Raw genomic sequence first — 6,216 nt, 5'->3', positions numbered from 1 at the left:
CCCCCCGGCCATCGGGTTACAACAATTGGCGCCTCAACGCGGGGCTCAGTAAAGTAACGCCCTGAGCGCGGGTTACGACATATAAGATGTTCTATTTTCATTCTTTTGCATGTAGCAGTCTACTTTTCCCAACACTATTTACTGAAAAGTCTCTTTCTTCACTGTATATTCGGGGGCTTCTGTGTTTCTACACAAATTGTAACTTCATACAACTTCACTGTAGTTCTATGAAAAATGCCATTGGTATTTTGATAGGAATTGCATTTAAACTATAGATTGCTCTGCATAGCATGGATGGATATTTTTACAATAAATATTAATTATGCCAATCCATGAACACAACATATTTCCATTTATTTGTGTTGTCTGCAATATTTTTAATCAGTCCCTTCACCTCTTTCATTTAATTTATTCCTGGATATTTTATTCCTTTTGATGCCACTGTTAATGGTACTATTTTCTTAATTTCTCTTTCTGATAGCTTATTATTAGTATATAGAAATGTAATTGATTTCTGTATGCTAATTTTCTATCCTGAGACTTTACTGTATTCATTTGTTCTAATAGTTTTTGGTGGAGTCTTTAGAGTTTTCTATATATAGTATCATGTCATCTGTCATCCTTTCTGATTTAGATGCCTTTTATTTCTTTTTTACGCCTAATTATTGTGGATAGGACTTCCAAAATATGTTGAATAAAAGTGAGTGGGCATCCTTGTTCCTGATCTTATAAGAAAAGCATTTGGTTTTCACAAGTGAGCATTATGTTAGATGTGGGCCACACTGGCTTTTAACGGTGCCTTAAGTTTCCACCATTACTAAAACATTAAGACAATGACTCTCATCTTATTTGAGGGCAATGGACATAGCGAAATCTTTATGAGCAAAAGGCACAATATAATCTGTTGGGAAAAAAACACATCTGTAATGATTAAGAGCATGAGCTCTGGAACATGGCTGTCTGAGTTAATACCTGCAAATCTATGTCACTTCCTCACTGTATGGATTCCATTCGCTCTGTTCCAGGCAAGCTTCTACTCTCATCAATTCACAACACTTGCCCTCGTCAAGGTCAAGTATGATCCATATGTTGCTAAACCAATGATTAATTGTCAGTCCCCACCTTATTGATTATCAGTAGTATTTACCATTATATCTCTTCAACTTGAAATGTATTCTTTACCTGGATTTCAGGACAACACACTCTTGTGGCTTTCCTATTTCTCACTGATTTCTCCTTACATTCCCATGCGGCACTCCTTCCTCTTCCTACTGTCTGTAAGCTTAAATGCCCCGGGACTCACTTCTGAACTTTCTTCTCCTCTCTTTCTATATATACTCATCCTTGCTGACATCCTTCAGTCTCTTCGCATTGAATCACTTATACCTCCTAAATTTATAATTCTACCATCCAGTGCACCTCTCCTGAACTCCATATGTATGTATGCAGCCGCTTCCATAATACCTCCCACTTCACTGCCTGATAGGCCTCTGAAACCTAAAACGTCCAACACCAAACCGTGGCTCTTCCTTCCCAAACCTGTTCATCCCACCAGCACTTCCATTTCAGGTGTTGGCAATTTCCAACGGCTGAGGCCAAAAAGTTTGATGCCATGTTTGACCCCTACTTTTCTTTCCTATCCCAATCCCTTTAAGTAGCAAATCCCACTAGTCTACTTTAATAATCTCTCCAAAATTCAACTACTTCTCAAGACCTATACTATGACCACCCTGATCTAAGCCACCATCATATCTTACAAGAACTATTCATGCTAGCCTCAACCTGACCTACCAGCTTTTGTCACTGACCCCTCATAGTTCTCAACACAGAAGCCTGGGTTGCTATTAAAATGGACAGATTGGGGCACCTGAGTAGCTCAGTTTGTTAACCGTCCAACTCTAGATCTTGGGTCAGATCATGATCTCACAGTTTGTGAGACCAAGCCCCACATAGAGCTTTGTGCTGACAGTATGGAGCCTGCTTAGGATTCTCTCTCTGTCATGGTCTCTGTCTCTCTGTCTCTGTCTCTGTCACTCATTCTGCCTTTCCCGCGCTTGTGTGTGCTCTCTCCCTCTCCCAAAATAAATAAACTTAAAAAAAAATAAATAAAACGTACATCAGATCATATCCCTCATCAGCTTAAAACTCTCCTAGGATTTTCTCATTCAGGCAAAAGCTAAAATCTTTACCATAGCCTACTAAGGGCCCTCTTATCTCACTGCTATCCCTCTGACCCTCTCTCCCACTGCTCTCCATCTAACTCTCTCTATGCCAACTATAGTGACTCCCTTATTCTACCCTGAAGAAACTAAGCAAGATTCCACCTCAGCTTTTGTTCACTCTACCTGGAAAATTCTTACCCCACTTATCTATATAGTTCCTTCCCTTGACTATTGCAGGCTGTGCTCAAATATAATTATCAAGGAGGCCTAGGCTACTCCAATTTAATACCATAACCACACCCTCCATCCCAGGCTTTGATATACCTTCCCTCAATTATTTTCCTCCAACATACAATAAATTTGACTTTTTGGTTTATGGTCTATATCCAGATGTATACATTAGAATATAAGCTAAATTAGGACATGAACTAACATTTGCTTTGTTCACTATCATATCCTGAGTATCTAGAATTGCTCCTGGACGTTAGAAAGCACACAGGGCATATTTGGTGAATGAGCCAATAGCCTTAGGTAAGTTATATAAACTCTCTATGTCATGGTTTGCTCATCTGTAAAACGAGGAGATCACTGCTACCTGCCTCATGAAATTGCAACACGGATTAAGTGAATGAATACATGTAAGCCCCGCGAAGTAACTAAACACAACAAGCACTCAGTATTTGAAGTTATTATTACTCTTATTCACTAAGAGGATATGAGTAAATATAGGAAAGGAGGAAGGAAAGACATGGGCCAGGAACTTTGAAATCCAGGCCACTGGTGTCCAGTGACTGGAGTGGGGTAGGATGGGGAGGGACCACAGTGCAAGCAAGTCCTCAATTAGAAACTTTGGAAAATGTATGGTATTCACACAAAACAAGTACATTTGATAGAGGATATGGTACAATCTGCCTTAAGTTGGGCCTCAGTGTGTCCATGGGCCCACTTTTCCTTCTGGCTACTAGCAGCAAAAAGTTCCTTATTAAATAACCCTGGTTGTTCCTATGGCTTATATGATGCTGACACCCAGGAAACAAGAAAAGAGTTTGTTCGAGCTCTCTATAAACCACAAAGGAAATGCAATACGGCAATTCACAAATAGAGATGGGGAAATTTCCATAAGGAAATCAGTCATAATTTTCAAATAGCAAAAAGTTACTAGAGGCCAGGAGTAGCAAAACTGTAAGAATTTAGAAACATGTGAGCGATAGCCTTTTTGAAGTGTTCTGCCTTCCTTAAGGTCAGAGTTTAAATAAAGTCTCAAATTAAGCTTTCCAAATTTTGATAGTGCTCATTTAGAGTCTGGATATTTTCTTCCTGCCTTATTATGCTGGGAAAGGGGCCATGGGCAGTTCTCTTTCAGCACCTGAAAAACATTTCTATAAAAAATTCATCAACCATTAATTTGTTTCAATGACACATTTAGATTTTCAATTCCAAGGCTGCACCTGCTGCCATAGTGGGAAGAAAACACTTTCAGGTGATTTTACTCAGCCCTCTAAAGGGCAAACATGACCTCAGCTAACCATTGAGATACTTGATCACAATTTGAAAAGGAGTAGAGTGTTTAGAAAGAATACACAGTGGTGAACACATTTGGATTTCAGCAAAGCCCCCCCACCCCGCCCCTGCGGAGGGGAGAGAAAATGGGTCCCCAGGTAAGCAACCATGAACACTAGCTACTGAGGTTGAATGAAAACTGGAATTGACAGTGGAGGAGAAAAATGATGAGTACCAGTTGCAGCCCTGAAATCATCTTCAGTCGTGGGAGCTGTGTTTTTACCAATAACATTCCCTTTCTAAGTTCCCTCCAGGAAGAGAGGGCTATAGAATCCTGAAAAAAGAAATGCAACCAAAACGTATTTGAAGAATTGAAAATAAGACAGAGGATATACACTATGATTCCCTCCAATGAAATACCTATTGTTCTCCTTGCCGAAGCAGCTTTGCATACAGCTATTAGCCCTTCAAAAATTACCTCAACTGTAGAGAGCCATCTTGTCCACAGTCAGGATCCTTCTTAGGGCTTCCTACATCCAATAACTGATGGATGAAAGGGCAATGACCTGGCCATTCTGGCCCCACTTGGGAAAATTCTAAAGGACCTTTTTAAGTTCCAGATTTCCCTGTGCTATTAACTGAGGCTACTGTTGAACTATAGCTCAAAATTCTCCCTCCATCCATTCCTCCTTCCTTCCTTTCCCTTCCATGGGTGTTGATGCAAAGGGTTCTCTTAAATAAACAAACTATAGTCTAAATGCCGTATCAGAGTCTTTATCCAAGGAAACCAAGCCACAACAGCATAGGCAATACTATAAGAAATGTCCAGTGCATTTTACTTCATTAAGCATTCATTAGATTCATATTCATAGAAGACCTACGGTATACCAAGCACTTTTTAGGGATCTGTGATGCACTACTGAACAAATTAAACAAAGTTCCTGGTCTCAAGGAACTGAATTGATTTGGAGGTGTGGCTAATTTAGATTGCATGGTCACAGATGGGTTCAATAAGAAAGTAACAGAAGAGTTAGCCTGGCATACAAGCATGTACAGTAAGAGCATTCCGGGCAGAGGAACACACGAGTGCAAAGGTCTTACTGTGCAATGAACAGGGCATGTTCTGGAACCCAAAAGAAGGTCACTGTAGCTGGATAGCAGAGAAAAGTAGTAAAAGATAAAGATGGAGAGGTGTCCAGGTACCAAATTACGGTAAGGAGTTTCTGTTTCATTCTATGTATATTTAGAAGTTATTAGAGTTTCAAGCAGGGCAGTGACATGATCAGATTGATATGTACAAAACAGAACTCCAGCTTCTGTGAAAAAAGACCGATTACAAAACAGAATAAAAGTGGGAAAGGGAACTGGAAGGCTATTGCAGAAGTTCAACGTTAGGGAGAACGGTGGCTTGGTCCAGATGCAAGGCTAGGGGTGAAGAAAGGAACCTGGATTCCAGATGTATTTTAGAGCTACAACCACCAAGCTTGCTGGATGAACTGGATATAAGGAATAAGTCAGGAAAGGCTTAGAGAAGATTTTGGAGCTATCACTTAAGATGCTGAAGTATACACCTCATTTTTTTTTAAACATCCACTTGGAACACATATTGAGCACCTTCTATGTAGCAGACACGATGCTGAGTGCAGAAGATGTCAAACTGATGAATCATGTGTGGCCCCCAGATTCAAAGAGTTCACAGACAAAATACAGGATACATCTATATGGTTAATAAAGTGATGACAGCGTTTGGCAAAGGTCAAAGTAATACAATCTTTTACTGTTTTCAACTTGCCTCATGCATACTAATCTTGTTCCTCTAACACACGTGTGTGCTTGCAATGAAGCCAGGCAATTGTTTGGTGCTAAGGAAATACGTGTTGACTGCTGGTTAGTGTAGCAACTCTCCCGAGGATATTTATGCATGCCCCACTCTTGGAAGAAATGAAGTAATTCACTATTTTGTACTTGCTATTAAATGGTTTTAGAATCTCAGTCCCAAATTTATGTTCTAAAAGTGGGGGAAATGGACTATTTTGCCTTAATTGACTGACGAGAGTCTATTCAGGAAAAAAAATGACACTAGTTCAAACACTGTATTATTGACCATGGCCGAGACAAGTTTTTCCCCAATACTCTTTCTCTACCTCCTTCATAGAAATTTAACCTTTACTTTGTAGACAGTAACATGGTCATCATGGAAAAAGATGATAATTTTCCATACTGCCCTGCTGCAAGGTTTGGCCTCTTGACTAAGTTCTGTCCAACAAGATGAAAATAGAAATGTGCTCCAACGATTTCCTCTTTCCAGCTGGCTACAAAGTGTCCATGAATGACGTCTATGATGTGGAAGTAAGAATTCAGATGCAAAACGCAGAAAGAGACCATTTCCTGGTTGATCACAGGACTGCCAGAATGCTTATCAAGTCGTGCAATTTACATAAGAAAAAATAAAACTTTTGTCACATTTAAGCCAATATTATTTTGGGTTTTCTGCATCTTGCAGCAAATCCCAAGCCCAATACAATGAACATGCACTGATTCAGTTAAAACAAAT

This window comes from Suricata suricatta, chromosome X (genome assembly GCF_006229205.1).
Source record: "Suricata suricatta isolate VVHF042 chromosome X, meerkat_22Aug2017_6uvM2_HiC, whole genome shotgun sequence".
NCBI lineage: Eukaryota > Metazoa > Chordata > Mammalia > Carnivora > Herpestidae > Suricata > Suricata suricatta.
Note: the sequence above shows the minus strand (reverse complement) of the source record.